This window comes from Aptenodytes patagonicus, chromosome 1 (assembly GCF_965638725.1).
Source record: "Aptenodytes patagonicus chromosome 1, bAptPat1.pri.cur, whole genome shotgun sequence".
NCBI classification, from domain to species: domain Eukaryota; kingdom Metazoa; phylum Chordata; class Aves; order Sphenisciformes; family Spheniscidae; genus Aptenodytes; species Aptenodytes patagonicus.
The window spans coordinates 80002140-80025314 of record NC_134949.1 but is presented as its reverse complement, the minus strand read 5'-3'; positions in this window follow the sequence as shown (position 1 = coordinate 80025314).

Genomic DNA, 23175 nt, shown 5'->3' with positions numbered 1-23175 from the left:
AGTAATAACGGTATATGCACTTTCAATAAAAAACAAGGGGAAAGCCTTTTTGATGATAGCCTAAAGCGTTCCTTTCATCTGTTCTCTCTTCCTACATTGCATGGCTCCTCCTTATACAATATACTTAATATTTGCCTTAGACGCCAGTTAAACTACTTGAGCTTTAAGCCGCCAAAGTTGCTAACAGCTTCCCGTCAGATTGAGGGCTTTTGAGATGGCAGACTAACTAGAGATCTTTCTTGCTGGAAGGACAAGTCTGCTCTTAAGAGTATTGCCAGGATGGACATGAGACTTAATTGTGTATGTGACTGTATACAGTCCTCACTATTATGCTAGCAGGATAGCAAGGTCAAAAAAGTACTTACCAGAAAGACTTTATCAGCCTTTGTACTGCTTTCAGCATGGGCTCTTTCAAGCTTACTGTGAGTATTCACAGTATTTTCTAAATGTTTTCCTACGGTCTTATGTCCTATATGGCCCCTACATCCGGACATATGATGACAGAGGAACCTCAAAATACCTCTTCCTAATTTTTTTTTTTTTTTTTAATTAATATAGGTCCTAGAGAAAGCTTCTGTCGTATCTATGAACAACCATCATAATGGTTGTTATAAATGCTTTATAAACCATAAAGCTTTCATTTAAGAATACAGCCAAAGAACGACAAGTCATTTGTACTTTTCTTCCACCTCAGCCTGTTGCTTTAATTATTTTGTACCTGGTATTCTTTGGGTTTTTTGCTTTTTTTTTTCTTTACAGTCATTTTGATGATTGCTTTGGCTGTCATGGAACCATTGTATGCCATGGTTGCTCTCTGCTTTTGTGACACACTGATTAATAAAGTCACTTTAAAGTTCCTTTGTTCCGTTCAGAGTAATGCAAAAGGGTTTTGTTTACAATCTCTTTCTTATTAACAGACACAGTTGAGCAACATATACAGCAGCCTGCAGCAATTTTAAGTTATACATTATGACTGCAAAGGCCTTATACCGCTTGAGAACCAGAATACACACATAATGATTTCTGTCTATCTCTGCCTGTCCCATGTGACACTGTTCAAAACTTACACCTTTTTTTTTAGAATATGAGAAAATGCTCAGCCAATGTGAGTTTGTCTGGCTCACGTTTTACTCAGTTTGTACTACTTTTGGCTTTGACATTCCCATTTACCACCCAGGTTGTATTTTATTTGGAGGCATTTTCATGGTGTTCCTCTCTACTTCAGAGGACTCAAACAAAAGTAAAAGGGAGAGCTGTTTTCCATTGTACACAGGACAGTGGACTGACGTTTCGTCTGCAATGTGGGACTGGAGCTGTCACTATAGCACGTATAATTACATTTATACAATGAATTATTTAAGCACTCTTAGTTATCACAAGAAAAGGGTATGTATTTTTTGGGGGACACACAAAAAATTACTTAAATTTGCTTAAATTACCACCTTCTCTTTTGACCCTAATACACATGAAAAGCACCCATAATTATTTGTGAAACACCACAAAAAATGCTAAGTTTGAGCATGTATTTCTTCGCTTGTTTGCGTATTAATGTATATATGCATGCATTTTTATGCTGGCCTGGTTTTTGGATCAACACATCCCCAGTTCCAGATGAAATGCACGGGAGATTAATGTTCAGTGTCTCTCAAAATGAAGAATTCTTGTTTAAAAGACCATTTGTACATTTCAGCAAGTTAAATGTTTTTGCCTCAGGACTCCTGCACTCCAGCCATAATTTCAGGGAAAGACTGAACAGATACATAGTCTAAAAAGTCACCCATGGCATAAAGAAAAAGAGAAATCATATCATAACCAAAAATGCAAAGGAATTATAAATATATGTATGTCAAGATTCTCAATTGTGTAAATCCTCATGGCTCCACTCATTTCAACAAAACTGTGCCAATTTACAACAGAAGAGGATTTCCAGCTCTTGGAAAAAAAGGAGGTATAGTATCCTATATATTTCTATATTTCTATATGTAGGATAGGAATTTTACTAGTGTTTCTTCAAAGAAATTCTAGTTCATCTCTTTATTAAAAAAAAAGAAAAGCCTTTTAAGAAAGCCTAGCCAAAGTTTTGAAACTTGGACTCAGAAAAATACCAATCACTGTAAAATCAGACCTTTAACACATCATGGTATAAAGCACTACACTTAGCTGTAATACTTAAAAATATTCTGACACTGCTTGTAAAATCATATATAGGACTTGGATTTAAAGTTCTTTCTGTTATTACATTTCCCATCTCCTTTTTTTATGGCTTTTTTTTCCAGAGTCAAAACTTCTTAAAGCCTCTGCTTCAAATGAAAGAAAATCTGGTCCCAGATGTCACTAATTGGGAACAGGTTAGCAGAGAAATTTAAATAGAGATGCCTGAAGTTACAATTCATCACGTGGGATCTGACAACAGCCTATTTGACTAGGCTCTTTCATTTAGTTTGTATGATAATAAGCTTCAACTAGTACCATGCAAAACACAGAGGATACATTCAAGCAGGAAAATTGCACTAATACAGGTCTTTCTAAATGCTGTTAGTGTTTGCAATATACTACATACCATGTAAACATCTCCTTTCTATCCATAGGTTTGGCACATGCACAGATCGAAAAAGAAATCCATTAATCAAAGTATTTTGTTTCTCATATCAAGCAACGTATTTCTTAACTTCTGACATATAAAAAGTAAATTTAAATTGAAAGAGTTAAATGTCTTTCAGCACATCATTAAAGAACATTTTAAAATTAATTTTCTGTAATAAACAAGATATTTGGAGAGGGAAGGAGGAGTAGAGGGAATTGTGGTTAGTTATGATGTAGACTTGGTTTTGCTGCTGGAATCAGCAGGAATTTTGCCATTAATTTCAAGGGTAGAAGGATCAAGCTAACTACGTTACAGTTGCACTAAACAAATCAACGGAAATACTTACCGCCCACAAGTTTAAAATAGGCCATACTTAATTTGAAATCTAGTCTTTTTTAAAAAGACTAGAAAAATTTAAAAAAAAATTAAAATATCTAATGACAAATAATCAAGAGAGTTTTGTACATTTACATGCAAGCTTGGTCCAAAGACCACTGAAGTCAACTAACAATTCTTAACGCATTGCAACTAGTTGAAATTGCCTGATACAGCTTACTATCTGCTAATTATTTAATTGATACTAGCATTTGTGCTCAATTACAAATGTTGAATTAGTATTTATAAGGCTTTTTTTCTACAATACAATGTAACAATGTAATTGAACATATAAATTCTGGCATGCTCCAAATTACAGTATTTTGTGAGCCTTATTATCCATTGTCCTGTGTCTCATGTTAGTCATTAACACTGGTGCTAATTGCGAGTAAGACAGACTAACAGTGGGGTTTTTCTTTCATTTTCTTTGCTTTGTCTCAAATGGCTATATAAGCATCTGGGCAAGAGTTAGGTCCATTGAAGTCTATGGCAAAATTCTCCTTACTTCATAGGAAATAGGATCCAATCCAAGTTATGTGAAACATTTTAAGTTGTAGAGATTACTTTAGACATACTTTGTCCTTCAAATAAAATGAAAACTAGCAGGCAGTTGGTATGTACACATATACTCATTAACCATATATTTGTTACTCTAGGATGTCATTTATGAATGTGTAATTTCTTTTTACTCTTAATTTCACGGTCTTGTGAATATTAAGATCTGCATTTGAATACTGCAGTTGAGATACACTGGTTCTGAAAAGAAAGGTTTTGAATAGTGAGATCCTATTTTCTGTTTCAAGATTACTTTTTATTGCTGGATCCATAGCTCATTATAATTATTCTGATATGCAATACTAGAAAGTCTGACTCCCTTTCCTGTTACAGTAGTCTTTGCTCTCGCTGACATACTGTGATGTGTTGTGGGAGCCAGACAACCACTGGACATTGAGGAAGGTGTATCCCCTTTGGAAGCCTCGGCTCAGGAGAAGGGGAGATGGAACTTAAAATTGAATTTCAACAAAAATTGAGTTTTTCACTTAAAAGAAAATCGATGTAAATTTTTCACTTAGGACAACTGGCAGCTGCACCTGCATTCTACCATGGAGTCATCTTCCTGTTGGTTTAAAAAGATTCTGTAGTTTTTCTGTTCATTTAATCCCTGGTGTCCTGGTTTCGGCAGGGATAGAGTTAATTTCCTTTCTAGTAGCTGGTACAGTGTTTTGGATTTAGGATGAGAACAAAGTTGATAACGCACCCATGTTTTAGTTGTTGCTAGGTAATGCTTACACTAGCCAAGGACTTTTTAGTTTTCCATGCTCTACCGACTGAGAAGGCTGGAGGTGCACAAGAAGCTGGGAGGGGGCACAGCCAAACTGGCCCAAGGGACATTCCATACCAAGTGACATCATGCTCAGTACATAAACTGGGGAAAGCTGGCCGGGGGGGCTGCTGCTCGGGGACTGGCTGGGCATTGGTCAGCGGGTGGTGAGCAATTGTACTGTGCATCACTTGCTTTGTGTATTATTATTATTATTATTATTATTATATTATTATTATTTTATTTCAATTATTAAACTGTTTTTATCTCAACCCACGACTTTTTCTCACTTGTGCTCTTCCAATTCTCTCCCCCATCCCACCGGGTGGGGGGAGTGAGCAAGCGGCTGCGTGGTGCTTAGTTGCCGACTGAAATTAAACCACGACACCTGGTTTCTTTAATGGGTTCGTATAAAGTCTCCAAACAGAAGAGCTCAGAAGGCTTAACAATATAGGTGAAATGGAGAAAAGTAAACTGCCATCTTCTTATAAGAATTGTGCGAAACGGGCAAGTGAGGCCACAAGTAAGTTTTCACCAATTTGTCTTAACAGGATATTTCAAGATCTTGAAGGAAGTGTCGAAAGTACCCTTTCAAGCTCAGAATGCCTTATCTTCAACATTTAGTGAGGAAACAAAATGATGTCCACCCTGAACAATGGCAGGAGTGGCAACTTTGGCTTGTGGAGGGAAGAAAAGGAAGATGACTGATAGGAATCACCATATCTGCTTTATATTATGTTATATAGCCATACCCCTCCACACCAGACTGGGACAGAAGCAGGCACAGCCATAGATGTTTTCAGTGCATGCAACAAGCTCACATAAAGACTTAAAGCAGATCCTCATGACACAAAACACTGAGGTGGCAACATCACTACAGAGTGCAGTAATATTTTTTTCCCCGTGAACTGGAGCAGGCAAACACCGACACATGCTACTCAGCTCCCATCAAACTGTAAACATATACATGCAATGTGACAGCTGTTTGAAGGGATAGCCAGACATATCCAGCATAACCAGAGCCTGATGTCTTATAACTAGCAACGCAGGTATACAAAGGGATAGGAGCAACCCATTGAAGCACTTGCTCTGCTGCACTGGAATTTGGGGCCTTCCCTTCCAGCTCTGTGACTGTTTGTATCAAGTCTGTAAGGGTCTAACAGTTCTCCACTTGAGGCGGTAGCAGAAGTGGAACATGATTTTATCATGGACCTTGGAGGGGTCAGAATGAAAAATGTTAGTTGGAGGCAAAAGGTACAAATGCTGTTCCTGGTTTTATGACGCCCATAGTGTGCTCAAAGCATTACTGGTATTACTGGTAGTTACTGTTAGTTATGAGTTGTACATTAAATTCATTATGGAAATTAAATACAAACACTGAGATTACTATAAGAATGAAAATCAACGTTATAGCATTTTAAAAATTCTCTCAATCTTCTAGAAGTACTAAGAGAAGAAGAAAGAGACACTAACATCCCGAAGTAATTTAAAAGCAAATCTTTTTGTTTGTACCTGCCATGTCTCCTTTCAAACAGCCAGTTTGGCTTCCCAGTGAGGAACAGGAAAAATAAATCTACTATGCTGATCAGAAGTATAATTTTCAGACTACATTCAGTTCATATTAAAAGATACCCACACAGGCACAGGTCTCAAATCTGTCCTATAGGGCTAAAGAAAACAAGGCAATGCAACTTCTGCTGTAGACTAAAATTTTCATTGCTCCTAAACTAGCCATTTGCAACCACTTTAGAATCTGAATTTCAAACAAATTTGCCTATACTAGGCCCTCTGATGTACTAAGGGCAATTTTTTAACAATACGAGAAAGATAATATAGTGGAGTCTTTTTGGCAATTTGCCTGAATCCAAACAAGTATCATCTGTTGGCAAGATAGAAATCGTTTGATTATGTCAAAAGTGGCATACATTACTTTAAGAAACAAATCTCCTATACAGCAAGGAATTTAAACACAAGCGTAGCTTTTACGTACATGAACAATGCTCTTAATCGAACAAGATGACTCCTGTTTAAAGTGACAAACTACGTTAAGCATCTTCCCGAATGAAGGCCCAATACACAGGAACTCATGCACTCTGTCTTATAATTTAAGTAATATGCTAAAATATTAAAAATTCTAAATGCCATCAAGCTAACTGGCTACTAGCATTATTTATTAGTGCTAGAGGAGGAGAAAAAATTAAAATAACAAAATTATGATCTACATTGCTTCTATTTTTAGACTTGAGTCTTGGATGCACTGATGTTAGTAGAAAAATTCTTAGTGAGTTTTCCCTCCTTCATTCAAAAGTTCAAAAATACTCTTATTCCAACTCAAAAATTTTGAATTTCTGCACTTTATTATTTACTAGATGTGCAGACCAAGAAGCAGGCTGTTGTCTACTACCTGATACTGTTTTACTGCACATTAATCTGACATTAAGAACTAAGGTGATGTGCTAACCTTACAGAAGATTATGATTATTGCAGGTTAATATACACTGCAAGCAACAAATAATACAAGCAAAAGCCTTAATGTAGTAAGAAAATTCCTAATTCTATCAGAAATCTTGTACTGGATTGCTAGATATGCTATATACATATATATATATAGATATATAAATTTCCTAATCAGTCAGCAGGAGTCTTTAGGTGGAATTCAGAGTCATAGTGTGCTAACTAGAAGACTTACTTAACTGTGAACTGAGTAGTCTTGTTAATAATGGTAACGTCTGGATAGACTGAATTTTCACTGGACAGACAGTGAATAGAAAGCGGTTTCACTATTTATCCCTTCATTAGTAGTTTTACGCTAATATAACAATATTATTTTCAAAATCCTAAACTTGCATAAATCTCATGATGTTGAACAAAAAAGAGGATTAATTGCTGTTAATAGCATTAAGCTGAAGTTAGTAATGTAAAATATAGTCTCCTTAAATCCCTGGAATTCATTAAAGAAAATGTTATGCATTGTAGCTGTGGTGGACTGAATGTTAATCTAATGCATATGCTTTGGGAATGTCCATTCATACATAAAATCTCAGATGAAATATTTGAAAGCATTAATATAATCTTGGACAGCAATATTCTTCTAGATCTTAAACTGTTTAGTTTGAGGTTTTAAGAAATATATGCATTAAGGAACCACATAATTTTTTGTTGAGTCTTAGCTGAGAAAAAAAACCCCAGTTGATTCTTCAGAAAAAGACATTCTAACGGGTTACACATTCTGGAGTGTTATAGGAGCCTCAGTGAATCAGCAAATGCAGAGAGCACTATTCTGCTTGAATGAACAACAGAATACATTTATGGAACAGTCAGGTTTCCTGGAAAATCATGATTAATATCAGCTTGGTTTTGAACTCTTTGGTTTTTTTCTCTTTTTAGTCTTTGGGGATGAAAATTTAAAACAGAAACATGAGTTTCTGAGAAGAGAAGAGATGAATCCCTAATTAAAGTGCAAAAGTCAACATAATCTTAACCAGAATCATTACTCTCTAGTATTGCCTGTATGTTATTTTATGTCCCAGTTTTCAAGGACAACAAATACAATGAAATTTCTAAACCTGACTGCAATTCAGTCAGATTTGGAAGCCAGGCTCCCTTAATGTTTTATGAAAATACAAGCTCTAAATTCTTACTTAGATATCTAAATAGCCTAGTAACACAGAACGCCACATGCCCAACAATCTCTAACTGGGTGACTTTGGTCTTTATTGTTTTTAAAAAAGAAAAACATTATTTGCACTTCTTATATTCTCAGCATGAGTGCTCAGCATCTGCAGCTGAGCAAAAGAAATAAGGCTCATATAAGATCAGAAATGCATCCATGGATTCAAACGAGGGGTCCGTTTAGCCTAGTATCTTTTTTCTAACAGTAGCCGTAAGTGGATGCTCAGCGAAGAGCAACAGAGAAAAAACAGACTTGACTTTCCCTTCAATAGTCCTTCAGTCTCCAATTATATTCAGGTCACGCAATTTCCTGAACTTAATGGAGTTTTTCTGTTTAGTAATCTTCAGTGGATTTCTTTTCTAAGTGCTTGTCCACTCTCCCCTAAAATACACATAAATATGAGCATCTACAATGCCTTTTGGAGAGCAGTTCCACGGATCTACTACCCTTTGCATAAAGAACTACCATATTATATTTGTTTTGAAGTTGGCTTAGCCAGCTTCATTTGATGGTCCTTAGTTTTTGTATGAGAAGAGACACGAACAGCTGATCCGCATCAACTGTCCCCATGAAAACCAGGATTCTGTGGATCTGTCATCAGCCCTCTAAATCTCCCTTTTCTGAGTTAAAAATGCATAGCCAGCTAATCCATCCCTTCTATAGAAACTCCATACCTTCATCACCTTTTTTGCCTTCTCTGAACATTTTCCAGTTTTAATATACTCCTTTCTGAGATCAAGGGATCAGAACTTGCACAGCATTCAAAACATGGTTGAACTATAAATGTACGTGGTGGCATAATGGTGTGGCATAATGGTGTTCTCTGTATGTTTTCAATCCTGAAAATGCTTAACAGTTGATTTGTTTTTTTGACTGTCATTGAGCAATGAACCAATGTTTTATGAAACTAAAGATCATAACCTCAGAATCTTGCTCTTGAGTGGTAACAGCTGGTTCAATTTTACATATGATTCTAGAGTTGTCTTCATCTATCTACACGGAATTTCAACTGCCATCTTATTGCCCAGTCACTCAGTTCTGTAAGTTCTTCTTCACAGTCTTCTCTTCTCCTTTCTACCCTGAATAACCTAGTATCTTCCACAAACTTTTAATCTCAATGTTCACCTCTGCTTCCAGGTTTTTATGAGTATGTTGAATAGAGTAGATCCTAGCACAGACTGCTGCTGAACTTTGCAAATGACCAGTCCATTGTAAAACTGACTTTTTACACTTACCCTCCTTAGTCGATATTTTAGTCAACTGTTTAGCTATGCAAGAACCTTCCTTTTTGTTCTATGGCTGATTAATTTTCTTAAAAGCTTTCAGCGAGGGACTTCATTAAATGCATTACATATCTACACAGACTATATTGCCTGGAACAACGTTGTCCACAAATGTGTTGCTCCTCTGAAAGATCACCCAGAGGTCTGTAAGGCAGAACTTTCCTTTATAGCAGCCATATTGAGTGTCTTATGTAGATCACGTTTAGTTAGGTTTCCACTCATTTTAATCTTTATTATGAATTTATAACAGAATTCTGCATGGAACAGATGACTGCACATTAAACACTAACAAATTAGTATTTCCAAGCCCAAACAGGTAAAGAAAGAAAGGCAGTGACTTAAAGAGAGTCAGACGATGCATCCTTGCCATAGTTCCAGTGGCCCAAGGTATAAAGGATGGGGTAATACCTTGTTGTCCTGCGACATTGCTGGGGAAATAATTATGGTTCAGAAAATCAGAAATTCCTTCTTGCTATCTTGGCACTTCTGAGGAATACAAACTGACTTACGGGCTGCACTAGCTGTAAATTTGCACTGTCGTGCTAACAGTAGCCGAGCTCAGCAAGTAGCTCACCAAAGCTACGTTTAATCCTCCTCATTTATGTTCAGGCTGCCTGGTCTGGAAAGGGAGCAAATGAGTACATTGCACCTTTTTCTTCTGCATGTCAGATCCCAAAGTTAAGAAAGACATAAATGGTCTTACTGCTTTTAACTTCTCTGCACAGATGTGCAGCTGAATTGTTACCTTCTAAACTTCCATTCAGGTTTGAGAACACATGAAAGAGACCTTGTTCGTCAGCGAGCGAGGTTCACAAAGCAGAATCTGCCATTCTCTGCTTCTAAAACCTGCAGAGTCGGCTCAAACAGAAGACACTAACATCTTTCAGGGTGGAGAAATGTCTCTGCTATCTTCAGTCTATACTACTGTAGCCTTAGCAGTGGACATAGCCATGCTATTTCTAGTCTTTAAGCTGCTAAAACACTAGATTTGTTAGTGTGCAAAAGCAGCAGCTGATGAAGCTGTATTGATTTACATCAATGGTAAACTGGATTGCTTGGCTTTTACTTTCATTGGAACGTACCATTCTGTAAGACAAAATCACAGGTTTTACCAAAAATGTAAAGTCAGATGATTCATTCTTTTTCTTTAATTCATGAGAAGGAAAAGAACTAAACAATTAATTGTGACAACCTAGAAACCTGGAAGGCTAAAGTTGTCTGGGAAGCAAACTCGTATAGTTATTATTTGAACCCTTTCTAGCCAGACAAAAGGTTACTTAAAGTACCTAAGAAAATATTCAAAGAAAAATACAGCATTTAACTCTGAATATTTTCCTTCCCTATGATAGAATTTGATTTAAAAATAACTGCATTAACTAAAGTTACTTTTTTTAAAGTGATACCCACAGCGATTGTTCCACAGCCAGCTGAACTACTCTCTATTCTCTATATACCACATTGGCTCATAATCCCTAGAAAGCTCAGTCTAAACAGAAATATTTTCTTTTTCTATTGTCAAGAGGAAGACTAGTCTCCTAGGCCCACCCATGAAAACTACCTACAGTGCAAAATCAAAGATGAATGAAAAAATATTGTCTGGATCATGGCATTCCCAATGTAGTGGATAGATTTCTAATTAGTATTTATATTAAGGGTGGCTATATTTGTAAAGATATTTGTTAAGGCATTTAATTCTCTCTGAATTCAACATGAATTAGCACCAAAATATATTTAAAACTCCACCATGTAGGACAAAATGGGAAGCAGAATTCTTTTTAGAGGCCGAACAAAAGCACACATGTGCCAAAATATTCCTTATTAAAATTTAGGACAGAAAACTACAGTGAGCGGTGAACACACAAATGGAGGACAGGCTAATAGAAAGATGGCAGTGTTCACATAAATTAGTTGTCTTGTTTGTCATAATAGTTGAGCTGCTTAGCACCCTCTTAGTGAGTATTTTCAGCTTTTTTCTTTTATCAATAATAAGTCATTCATCAAAGTAACTATAAAGTAAATTCAAGAGGTGTACAAGGACAAACAGCGCTAGTTGAGCAGCCACAGATTAGTGTCCTGGGTGTGGGCAGCAGCTTTACATATATAGAACAATTGATTTCAGTTTCTCCTGTTTTAATGAAGACTAGTTTATTACAGATCTTTTGCAAAAATGAACTGATGCAAGACACAAGGAGTAAAAAACGTGAGTTTCTGAAGATGTGTTGTTCATGTCTGTTGGTAATAGCCAGAGTCTGGTCAGCACCGAAGTGTGGAAACCATATGGTAAGCTTCACAAACACTCTGAAAATACTGCTGTGAAAACTACTTAAGACAGCAAGGAGCATGTTACAATTACAGCATTCTTACCGTAAGCTTCGTCAGCGTGGATGAAAGAAGCAGCTATAGCAACAAGATGAAAATCAGAATATTTTAGGGGCAATTGGTGGGTCTTTGGTAATAGAAGCTGTGCACGTGAGTAAAGAAATTTTTGGCCTTTAGTGGCTATAATAATAATAGTTACAATTAAACATTATTGCATAGGAAAAAAGTGTGGGTTTGTTGTTGTTTTTCTTTTAACTTACAATGTACTGTAATCATTTGAGACTGTAATGAGTTGTAGGTTTGATTTGTTTGCAGGGCACCTTAAACAAAAAACATCTTTAGCATAAATACATTTTTTGTCTAAAATAGTAGCAAAACCCAACATCCAATCAACTTCATTCAAATAATTCAAATAGCCAGACCAAAGTCTGTTCCCCAACCAAGCAGACATTCAGTACCCCATAAACTTTTTATACCTAGATTTAAGAACTGGGTGGTGGAAAGGAAATCCTTTGCTTTTAACACCCCTGTGAGCACAAAGCCTAAGCTACGATTCTGCAGCTATAGTTACGCTTTTAGCTAAACTGATCTGTTAGGAATACTTAGCTGTCCCTGATAAGGGAGGCTTATCTCCAATGCAAGTTTGAAATTCAATTCACCTGCCTCTTCAGTGCACCATATAATGTGAGGTTCAAGAATTTTCCAAAAGAGAAGAATCTTCTTAAGAAGAAGCTACTTAAAAGTGAAGAATCCCAGTAGAAATCCCTCCTTTCTCTATCCAAACACTGTAACTCGAAGTACAAATACCGCACCTCAGCAGCAGATAAAGACTATTCTCCGCACAATAGAAAACCCATAAGTAAACGATCATGACTTGCCTTACCAATGAATGGCAAATACTTCGCACCGTGAACTGCTGCTTCCCTGGGTACGCTTAGGTTGTGTTACATCTTAGGTAGCTAATGTAAGGGTACAATGTATCGGGCTGGTCTATTCAGCACACTGGCAAATTTGCAAAACAATTTTTACCTCAGCATGTTAAAATTTCCTGCCTGCAGCTGATTCTTGCTCTGTGTTACTCCAACTGCATTACTGCAATTTCCTTTTACATTTAACTCTCCTGTGTGATTTCTAGTTGAGCTGGTATAATTGTTGTAGATAAAGTCTTCTAGGGCAAACATTAAAGGCTAAAAAAAAAGACACAGAGGCAAAAAGGTTAGATTGTCTAAAATACTTCTAAAAATCTAAATTAAATTGCTCTTTTGTTTTCCTAGTGCGTTCACACTTCTGTCTCTTGTACATTATTTTCACAGCCTGGGCCAAATTCAATAGACACATAAATGTGTGAAAGATTATTAACTTCCATTAAAGCTTGTGACACTAGGTTCTTGGATAAAGAATGACCTTATCTGTTCTCAGGTCACTACTTAATTAGATGCCAGAGAATTATTACATGAGAAGTAGCAGGTGAGAGAAAGAACGTACAAATTTTGCAACCTTGGACAAAGCTAAATTAGCAGCTAGAACTTCTTAGACTCCGAATTTGACACACAAATATATATGAAGCAAGCATCATTAGTTGTTATTTTGCACATAATTTTACAAAAAATATTAGTCATAAATTAGTAACTGGCATAGCAAACTGCAAAATGATCATACGCAGTTGCCTGAGATTCTCAGAAACAGAAGATATCATCCACAGATTGCTTAATTTTCAGTTTTATATGAGGAAGATTGCATTGCAGATGATAAAGAGATTTTGTAACATGCTGTAGAAAAGTTAATTAATTCCTAATCACTGGGAGTGAGTCTGTGAACTGGAACGTGACATTGGCAAATACACATTTTTGCACGTAATAGCCCTACTATAACAACTAAAAATAAGCAACTAGATCTTTGAGTCTGTCATTAAGTAAGAAAAAACATGTCATTTGAAAAGATGGAAGAAAGATGGACTTCCCCCCCCCCCCCAAGTTTTAAACAGCAAGTTGTGTGGCATCTACACAACTCCATGGCTGGCTCAAATTGTAAGTGATATAGTTTCCATACTCTTCAGAAGGCGGGAATCCTCTGAGTTGTAGATTTGCTCTTCATATTCCAAAATAATCTGGAATATTCTACCTCAACTGGGAGACAGCAGTGTCTCACAGCAGCAGAGGACAAAGAGCCACCTTCCCTGTCTCCCGAACAATGGTACCTTTCCTTCTCTATCCCATAGGACTGTTTCAATCACAGTCTGTCGGTACTATTTATGCAGCTTGGAGTGCTTTTTCCTATTTAAGTGATGGTTCTGCTTCCCTGCAACTACCAAGTGTATAATTTCTGAGTCTTTGGAAAATCTACACTTCATATGTCTATATGGGTGGATTCATTATGAAGGTAGAATGATTAACTCTGTCCACAAAAACACTACTGAATAAACTTGAAAATACTACTAAGTAAGTTTTGGAACCCTAAACTCTTCCCAGAAGGGCTTAAAACTTCCTGGTTTTGCATAGAATTTTACTCCATCGGGGCTTTTTGTTCTCAATGGATAGCTGTTACTTTTATTACAGTATTCATTTAACCTTTTTTTTCCTTTGCTTTTTTCTTTCATTTTATCTCATTTTTTTCCTCCTCCTTTTTTGTTATTTTATGTTTTTCCTTTCTCTTTCCTCTGTCCAAGACCTTTTGAGACTAATTTAATAACATGGAAGAACAAATGACAGCAATGAGAAACCAACCTATGGAAACTAACAATCTATTTGGCTTGTATATTACTTCAGAAATGGCTTATAATGTCTTACTTGCCTTGATAATTATACAGTTATCCAAATGGTCTGGAGGTTGTGCTTTATAGCGGTATGGTATGTAGCTGACATACAGATGTTCCTTCTTTGTTCCACTGAATGTCACAGTGATACCGAGGTGAAAAGATGCTTAGATACATAGATGAACATTTTAAATGAAAATTTAAAAAAATCTACTTCATATGGCCGCCATTTCTTTTCTTTTCTCCTCCAGTCTTCCACTTCCTTTCTTGTTTTCTTCTCATCATCTTTCCTGGACACTAGGTAAATATTAAGACAAGTCACACTAAAATACCAATACTAACACTTGGTTCCTGATGGTTTTTTTCCTGTCATTATTTGAAGCAGATGTTTAAAAAGATATAAACTCCAGTTGAAGTGTTTCCTGTGGCTGAAGAAATTAAGATTTTTTTTCTCCCATGTAGTTTTTTTGGCGATGAATACAGCTGCCAGCTTTTCTTCAACTAGACCTTTAATGAATCCTTCTCCGTTACCTATATTCAGACTTATGGGAACTTCTCGATGAGACCTTTCCCATTCAGTTAAATGTGATTGAAATTGGCTAAGGCGTGCCAACTTACTAGGGGAGCCATCCAGATAAAATGACACGCAGAATAGTCGTATACACTTTTCCCCAAAAGGCTAGAGTATCATACTGTCTATTCGGTTGCACCCACCAATTAGGAGGAATAAGGCTGTCCCCCTGTTCTTTTTCTCAGTCCTTATCAGGTCCCAACTAGAGACACATCGAGTACTGTAAAGTCATTTGCCTCCTCTCCCCCTGACAACTAATAGGTAGAGAAAAACTGAAGGACAATGAAGAAAATCGAGAACCATATTAACTTTCCTGCATTGGAAACTTCAAAAGTTTTTCACTGTGACATACTGAGTATCTTCACAAAGATAGCTCTGAATACTACTATAAACAGAATTCTTCATCTAAACACCAACACATATACTCCCTTCTTTTTTTAGAGGCAAGAAATGAAATCACAGAATCACAGAATGGTTACGGTTGGAAGGGACCTCTGGAGACCATCTGGAGACTCCCTAATCAAAGCAGGGCCACCTAAAGCTGGTTGCCCAGGACCATGTCTAGACGGCTTTTGAATTATCTCCAAGGATGGAGACTCAACAATCGCTCTGGGCAACCTATTCCAGTGCTCTGTCATCCTCAGATGGGAATGACTTGGGAATGACTTCCATCCCAAGTACAAAGGGACAGCCCCATGCAAAAATAGCACTATACACTCTTTTATAATGAAATATGAATGTTTAGGTAAAAACAGAAAAGCTAAAACTGAAAATTCATGTTGGCAGTCAAGTAAATCATCACAAGAATACACCGCTCATTCTACTTCATATCTATTTGTATATTCCTATCTATTATTAGGGATACTATTCTTAACTAAAAAGTTTCAGTCCTTGTTTATTCTCTGTAAAATGAATATGAAGATAACTCTATATATTCACACTCAATACCGTCATATCCTTTGATAAAATTATAAACACTCCTCAGAAAATAGAGGACACCAAAAGCACCGAGATCCCACTATTGACTTTAATGATTTTGGATGTGGACCTTAACCACTTTGAACCAAAACTCACGATGTCTCTTCAATATACAGCTCCTTCAAGATTCCAGAAAAGAAAGACGTCAGTTTAATCAGATCAGTAAACTTGTATATTGATGCAGCATAACGACTATTATACGTATTATACATATATTTTCTCTAGACATTCAAGAACATACAGCTAAAACTTAGAAACACAACTATACTTTCCATGGAAAGTAAGAATAAAAAAGACTTCTATGGTATCTAATTTGTGCACAACTTACTCAGGGCCTGAAGCTTCAGCATTCCAATCTTCTCTTTCTCTTACACATAGTCCTAATTCAGATCACAGTACGACAGTGCTATTTAGTCAGATAAGCAGAATTTGATTATTCTGTGCATTTAGGACCTCACGTTTTAGCATGTTAAAACTATTAACATGGCTCCATTCTAAAGATAAATAACAGTTTCTAGACACAACAACAGCTTTTGTTTGCATAAATGCTTTTTACTGAATTTGAGCAGCATTTGAAAACCATACATTCTTTGTTTAATGTTACTTGCCAAGAATGAGAACACCATTTGGGCTACAAGCTTAGTGACATCATTGCTGAAGAATGAAATGATTTTCCCATCTACTTAAAAAACCTGGATGCTATATAATGTTTAAAAAAGGTAATCTCCATTGTCTCTGTTCCTAGTATGTACATTTCTAATGATTTACATTTCCTAGTGGATACACCTCTTCTATTTTTAGAGAGGTCAAACAGATCATGCAGAACATACGGCTCATAATTCTTTTTTCCTCTACGCATCACAGAAAAAGGAAAAACAAAACTAGCATTGAAAAGTTGCTAGTTACAGGAAACTACCTATTGGATCAGACCAGTTGTCCATCTATCTTAATATCCTGCCTTTGACAGCAACTTACACTATTTGTTTTAGGGGAAAGAAAGACATAATAGACACCTTCCAAAGAACCTGCCTGTAGTTGTATTACCTTTCTGCCATTGAACTATTAGCTCCTGAGCCAGTAAAGCACTTAAGTGCATACCATCTTTAAGCATGAATAGTTCCATGAACCATCCATGGTTGAATGAAACCATCGTGTTCTTAACATGCTTTAGTGATGTATCAGATGGTGGTCTTAATAATTGGCTTAAGCCCTGAAACATGACTGTTTACATAATCATTTTCACACCATGCACTACCAAAGTAGTTCAATAGATTCTCATTAACCATATAAAGAAATTATTTTAGATTTTATTAAAGCATCTCAAAGATTGTATTTCCTTACATTATGTGTTGCTTTCAAGCATTTCCTTCTACAATTTTAAGCGTTATTGCCTTCAATTTTCATTGTCTTCTATCTTATGTTATCAGAGAATAAATAAGATGGCCCATTCCCTTTGTCTATGTTCTCAGCTATACTATTTGTAGAAAGCTTGAGTGACTGGAGACACCTGAGCTAAGCCCAAACCAGGCCTAATGCAGATTGCAATTCTGTATGAATGCAACTGCTCTACTTTCAAGGTTGGCTGCATTTCAGAAGCAGTTGGTGTTATCACATGGCACAGAAGGCAGTTAAATAAGTCTCTGCAAACCTGAGAGGATGCCCACGAGAACTACAGAACTAGTAAGGCCAAATAATATGAGACCTGTAATGGCTCGATGTATGGGTGTATTAGCTGAGATATTCGGGCCTACCAGTTGCCCAATACAACTTGAAGTCCATTGTACCTAGCAATTTATCTAATATGTATTTTTATATCTTTCTATGGTGACATAAAATCTTTAGTATATTTACCTTGTTCTAGTCAATACTTCTGCTTTAGCTGTCTTTATAATTTGATGCAATTATTTAATCTTATGATTTGACAGTAGTGCTGTGAAATAGTCTCTTCAAATTTCGAGTGAGCATAGAAAGTAGGAGTAGGTCTAATCTAAGTATTTGTTTATATTATTTGCTACAGAATTATTCTCATTTTGCAGACTGGAAATTAAAGTGGAGAAAGCTTGAAGAATGCTCTTGTGGTCAGACATAAAATGTGTGGTAGACCAAGGATATGCAATCATGGCCTCCGCTGTTCTAAACTATTTTTTTCTGAGATTCAAACTTTTTTTTCTTTCTCATCTCCAAAATACCCCTCTCTCTACTTTAGAATTTTTTGACAGAGGACAATCAGAGCCAAGCATAAGGTATTGGATCATATGTTACTGAGTTACATAATTCCTTAATCTGCCTGGTTTTTGGGGCAGTGTCAAACTGGCTATAAGCTTTCCCCCATCTGTCTGTACTTGTCTCAGCTCTTTTTCTTCAGTGGCTACAATTTCTACTTGATAGGTGTCATTATTATTTATAACATGCATTGTCTTTCACTAGGTTTAACGTATCATCATGCTGCTTACTGACTTTATCAGCGAAGTGTTCTATGTAGTTACTATTATACAAAAGTGCTTCCCAATGTTTTCAGAGACCTGGGCTAGAGAAGGTACGATATTTATGCTATGTCCATAGATCGCCGTGACTTGCTTGTTTCCTATGGAAGTAAGACTTGCACACAGTGCCCATATTGCCTATCTTGCATTCCTGCTTTCTCTTCACAGTAACACATTGAATCGTTTACCAGTTTCAACCAAAATAAAAGAAGGTAAAGTTTTCAAATATAAATTCCTTTGAATTTCAACAAGTTGAGCTTGGAGAAGGTGGAATTAACGAAGCGAATCGTCCCATTTAGGGAAAGGATGCAGGAGGAGCTCAACACTTCTGTTCAATGTGGCTTTGTAGCTAGTCAGTCAGCACACTTGTAGGTCTGAACAAACCACACAGTTTGTGGTTAGGTGGCATAGGAGGGAGACTGGGAATTTTATTGCAAAATTGTATCATCATAGGATAAGTTTAAATACCATTATTTCATTTACCAATGAAGTCTTTCCTATAACTGTATCATAATATCGGAATGCAGTAAGTCTCATACGCTAGAGACCTATTGTACAAACTGATTTTTAAGTGGAGATGCTAGCATTACTCAAATACTTTCTCCTGACATTTACTTTCAATAGAACATCAACAATCCAATATTTAATCCTAGAGTAGCTAGTTATAAACTACAAAATTTTCCAGTAAACTGAAACATATGAATTAATACACACAATACAACTGAACAAACTTTTAAATTCATAGTAAGGCAAGTCAATAAACCCTGGGACAATGACTGTTCTACAGGCATCTTTAACAGTCCATCTTACTAAAAAATAATACTAGAATAACTAGAGAGAAGTTATTTGCTGTGCTGGCCAAACTTGGTATGCTTTTATTGTTCATTAGCTTTTTCTTATAAGCTGATCTTCTGTACTGAAATATGACAATAAAACAGCCTTCTGGCACTTGCTAAGGCACTGAAGGTATAGGTTGAGGCCTTTCTTTTTCCCCAAGCCTTTGGTATGTTGAGCTATAGATTAGTAACTTCGGGGCATATGGGTTTTATCTGACAGAAATGCAAAATGTATTTTCTTTAACACAAATCACATTTCCAGAAGAGAAAAATGTGTACTATTTCTTTAAAATTTTTTCATCCTTACTTATGCATAACAGAGGCTTTTTTCTGCTTCACTCTGATGCATTTCCTCATAAACTGAATTATTTCACAGTTCTGTAGCTTATTTATAGGCAGGCTAGATGTAAAACTGATGCTGTATTCCAGACTTAATATGACAAGGGCTTTTGTCTTCAATGAGGATGCAAAATCCTTTCCTTCCTGAAGGTATACAATTCAAAACTTGAGTTTTATCAGGAATAGAGGAAAGAAAATTGCAAGTCAGGAGAACATTGCTGCAAAATCCTCTCCTTTTCTATACTATCGCTTTTTGTGCTTAATTTATTCCAGCATGGAACGTAACTTGAAATACATGCCCATTTGGTAGCCTGTGATTCTTCTACCTCTACACAACCTGGGTCTTGAATATAATCGTGCAGGAAGAAACTTGGAGATTTCTGTTCAATGTCTTAAAAAAGTATCCAGATTGTAAGAGGAGTAAGTCTCTCAAGTGTCCTTCTGTGTTAACTAAGCCTGTGCAGAGCGTGTGATTTCTTGTCAAACTGGCAGGTATAAACAACTAAATCAGGAATGAGCAAGGAAAAGATCATAACAGGTGTGTGGCAAACCATGACATCTTTGCAGAATACTAATGAATCAATGCACTTTGTAAACTACAGAATAACGGGGAGACTTATCTCAGAGTGCAAGAGAAGTTACAGAAACTGTTGCCTTCCATTGACCTGAGCTTGGTAGATGCTGCTTCGCGTGTTTTGGGAGAGTGGTTACATAGCTGTACACATTTTCACTTTCAAATCATGGCTGCAGCCAACAGTGTCCATAATCATGATCAGAACCTCAGTGACCTCTGCTCTATTTTTTTGTTCATAAGTTACCTCTCAAGAGGCTCAAAAGAGCAAAAATTAGAAGTATCAATTATTACTTTCATAATTTACTCAGATGTTCATACAGCCATGCTTTGCTGTTTCTGAGTTTTCATCGATTATTATTTACTTAATTCTTTTTCTATTTTTTTCCATCTGTTTCTTGGTTAGATATCTGAAAACATAGATGATTTAGTTAACTAGCGTGAAATCTGTTTTCCCTTGTCTAAGACAAACCTTGCCACTAACCCTCATATCAGTGAAATTCTATCCCATCATCTTACAGAAAACTATAATTATATTCTGTATGAGATGCTAACAATGGCTTATCATCCTAGTACTGGGATATTTTTCAGGAAACGCAAGTCCTTTATCTATATTTTTCATGTCCGCACATGATTTTGCTAACTAAAAATGTGCAGTAAGCAAACACTTTTTAAATGAGAACAAAGTGTTCTTCAGCTTTTAAAATTGAAGTATACATTATGTAACACAAACTTTTTCCTACTAATAATATTAGCGCTCATGTTAATCTGGTGGCTTTTTGAAAGCTTTGGAGATTTTTCATTTACTTTTCATTTCAAATCTGTTAAAAAAATTCTTGCATTTTTACTGGACTGCCATTTGTTAATTGTTTAGATCTGTTTCCTATTCTTTCCAGATCTTAGAATGTAACATAGGTCTTGAAAGAAGAGAGTTTACAAGCTTTTCCCTCTGTGTCTTTAACTCTTCATGTTTTCTTCCATCATTTGATACGGTCAATCTAACAAATGAGGTTCTAGTAATGTCATCTTTTTTTTTCATATAAAATATACCTACTGAAGGCCTTATGTAGAGCTTATTGGGGAGGGGGGTGGAACAAAACAAAACACAACAGGGAGAGATACTGGGTGAAATTTTGGTTCCACTCAGGGGTTAGGTTTTCACATACCATATACCTTTTAAACATACATAGGTATAGACCGCCAAAGCTCACTTATTTGAACCATACATGACTAATGCTCTCAGTTTTTTAAGAACTGTTATACATCCTACTAAGGTCTCAAAAATAGAAAAGCTAAGAGCCTTTAGACTGTGCCTTAATGCAGTTCATCGCAGAAATAAGTTATTTCCCAGCTCTACACCAGCTGTATAACACTTGGCTAGCCTTGGCAGAATCTCTCATTCTTCAAACATTTAAGCTTTCAATGAAAAACATTTTCTTTGTAGAAAAAAGCTTATGATCTCTGTCGGAATGAACTCTCTGTTGCTGGCCATCCTTCCAGAAGCCCAGTATTTTTAATTTTTTTAATTTTTTTTCCAAAGTCAGCAGGACCTAAACAGATGGCTTTGAAAATTGCACTTTCGTTTATGTGTATGTATATGCATCTACACTTACACATTGCAAGCTCATATATACAATGGTAGGCTAAAAAATTGATCCACTGCAATTTCAGCTATCCTGAGTCTAAACTTAGTACTCAGATCTCTGAGCTGGACTCAGATAACTACAGATACAGGGAAACCTGAATCTCCCAAGAATTCACAACTCAAACTTTTCATTGCTTCGGACTGACTGTTATCCCAGCAGGAGCATGAACCTGGGAAGTGACAGTGGATCCTTCTGCATGTGATAAGACAGACAGCATTTTCCAGCTCGATGGTTTGCTGGAGACTGCTGAATAGCAAATGGGTAAAATAATCAAACGCCAATTATTATGTGTCTGCGCAGTTTCTTTTAACTGAGTTTTCTCATATACTACAGTATTAAATTGTTCACCAGTTTTACTGTTTTCCCATCTATCTTTTCACTAATTTCCTCACTCATCCTGATTCCAGAGCAGTGTAATTGGTTTCAAGTATTTTAACCAATTTTCATGACATCTATGTTTCAATATCTCATCACTTAATTGCCAGTGACAGCATTAAAACAACAACTAATATTTTAATATTACCAATGAAACCTTTTGTTTTAAAAAAATGGTAATATCTTTATGTAGCTGGCTGTTTCTGTTTGTCAATTTTTCCTGTATATGCAATATTTTCCAATCCTCACGTCCTTCCTAGCATTTTCAATTAAGGAAGTGGTATGAATTAACCCTTAAATTGTATTGATGGAAAAAGGTCATAGAAAATTTAATAAAGCTCAAAGCTAAACAATTTTCATTTTTATATGCTGTGTCATAAATAGCTAGCTAGTTCTTACAGTACTCTTTATCGTATTTCAAAGACCACCACTGTAATAGCAAATATTCTGTTAAGAAAGCCAGAGCACATATTGGAGTGCTGTTTTGTTTCAAGTTGGTGTGATGACGATGTATCTGGATCCTCAGTATTTCTACTCTCTTGTATTATTGCAAAATGGCATAATTAGATTAGATCATGTATTATTACAAAAGAATTACTTATCTTTATCCATCTTTTCTAAGGATAGAAAGAAGGGGGCTATTAGTTTTTGGAGCTTAGTATGAGTATTTTTTTGCTATGTTAACTGCAATTGTGCAATTTCTACTATGACGTCTAGTGGCTGCTGTTTATTTTCTGTGGCTTCTTCTACAGACAAGATTTTTGTGGTTTCTTCTGTGAAGAATTAGGATTGCTAATAAGACGACACAGGAATTAGATTTCTCAGGGTGAGAGCTCACTATAATTTTGCTAAGCAGCACTATGTTTCTGAGTTACGAGCATCAGTAACAAGAAAAATTCTAACAGTAATGTCCTCCTCTCCTGAGTGGCAAATACTCATGCAAATACTTCGCTGATGTATAGAGAGTAAAGTAACTAATGCATATTTCTCTAGACCTGGGACAAATATATATTCATATGGCACTCACTTTTCATGACTAGTCTCCTGTATATATTTTGATCAGTTCTCC